This window comes from Tarenaya hassleriana, unplaced genomic scaffold (genome assembly GCF_000463585.1).
Source record: "Tarenaya hassleriana unplaced genomic scaffold, ASM46358v1 Cleome40, whole genome shotgun sequence".
NCBI classification, from domain to species: domain Eukaryota; kingdom Viridiplantae; phylum Streptophyta; class Magnoliopsida; order Brassicales; family Cleomaceae; genus Tarenaya; species Tarenaya hassleriana.
The window spans coordinates 414434-416542 of record NW_010966882.1 but is presented as its reverse complement, the minus strand read 5'-3'; positions in this window follow the sequence as shown (position 1 = coordinate 416542).

Genomic DNA, 2109 nt, shown 5'->3' with positions numbered 1-2109 from the left:
GATCACGTGTCCCTCCTGCATCAACACGCAACCGAGTCCGTGCTTGGACACGTCAGTGTATACCTCGTATAGCATTCCCGGCCGTGGTAATGCTAGGATCGGTGCTGACGTCAATCTCCACTTCAGCTCCGCGAAGATCTCCTTGCATTCTGCCGTCCACTCGAACCGGACGTTCTTCCCTGTCAGCTTCATCAAGGATCGAGCGATCTTGGCGAATCCCTCGATGAATCGTCAGTAATAACGGGCTAGTCCCAAGAAGCTCCTAACTTCTGTCGCAGAAGTTGGGGACTGCCATTCCATGACGGCCTCGATCTTGGCCGGATCAACTTGAATTCCCTGGGCCGATACCACGTGTCCTAGGAATCCAATTTTCTGTAACCAGGAACTGCACTTACTGAACTTCGCGTACAGTCGGTTCTCCCTTAGCCTCCACAATATCTTCCGCAGATGCTCCTCATGTGTATGCAGATCCGGGGAATAGATGAGGAGGTCATCGATGAAAATGATGACAAACTCATCCAGGTAGTCTATGAACACGCGGTTCATCAGTTGCTTGAACACCGCAGCGCGTTCGTGAGCCCGAAAGGCATGACCACGAACTCGAAGTGTTCGTATCTCGTCCGGAATGTCGTCTTCTATATGTCATCCTCCTTGACCGGAATCTGATGATATCCGGATTGCAGATCGATCTTCGAAAACCATTGGGCTCCCTGTAGCTAGTCCAGCAACTGATCAATCCTCGGTAACGGGTACCGATTTTCGATAGTCACTTGGTTGAGCCCTCGGTAATCGATGCACAATCGCATACTCTTGTCCTTATTTTTCACGAAGAGTACTGGTGCTCCCAACGGTGAGACGCTAGGACGGACGAAACCTTAATCCACCAACTCATTCGGCCGTTTCTTCAGCTCGACCATCTTCGTAGGTGACATCCGATATGGATCTTTGGTAATTGGGTCAGTATCCGGTACCCAGTCAGCAGTAAGACCCATTTCTTCCCTTGGTTATAATCCCGACAAGTCATCAGGAAAAAGTATTAGAAAACTCCTGGGCAACTAGTTTGTCTTCCAATCTATGCTATGGTTCCTCGGTAATCGTGATAACTACAAGGAACGCTCTGTTGTCCCTCCTGATCACCTTCTTTTCGGACTTTTGGTTTGCATTTAAGGGGGTCCTCTGCTAACGCCGATATAGATGGTGAGCGAGGTAAGTTCCTCCCCCCCACTTTGTCATAAACACCCACTTGGGTGGGTCAGCGTTTGTTCCTTTAGGTACTGCTATAGGGCCTCTTAGAGATTTCAGAATTAGTTCCCTAATTCCAATCCCTTAGCTTAGGCATTGGGTTTAATTGTAGAAATCGTTGATCTCCATTTAAGCATATAATGGCGACATTCGAAATGTGCCACGTTATATTCACTAAGCCTTCGACGACCCCAACTCGCATCATCAATGTACAGACCTCGACAAATGAGGATTTTCTTCGGACATGGTTTGAAAACATTTTTCATAGAAAATCGTTGGGTAATGAGCACGGTTCCTTCCCAAGGAAAGAACTTGGCTCTGATACCAAAAGTTGTGACACCCGTAACCCGTGTACAGTATACGGGCTGTGCCACATGGACAATAGTAATAAAATGATAATAATGTGGAAGCAAAAATACGAAATCCAAAAACATTTTAAATAAACCAGAGTAAGCAGCGGAAAATACAACGGACGATCAGTATCGCAAAATAACACATGTCCGAATAGTTATAATTTAACCGTACAAAAAGCGGGAAATACAAGTCTCGTCACCCAAAATGTAAATCCCGTACATGATACTGCCTCTCTCAGGTCGTCGTCTGCCGGATGCGCTAGACGTAATCCTCGTGATCTGAAAAATGTAAACCACGAGGGCTAAGCACAACTGCTTAGTGAGTAGCCCGGGTTGAACCCGGAAATCCCGTTCCCAACGAGAACGGTACAGTCGACATTTCCATGAAAACACATGCAATAAGTAACACACAGTAGCACATCAATAGCAAACACAAACACGCCCGTATGGAATCCACCATAAGGCTTAGCCATATACCCTGGTCAAATCCATGACCAGGAGCGAATCCACGCCC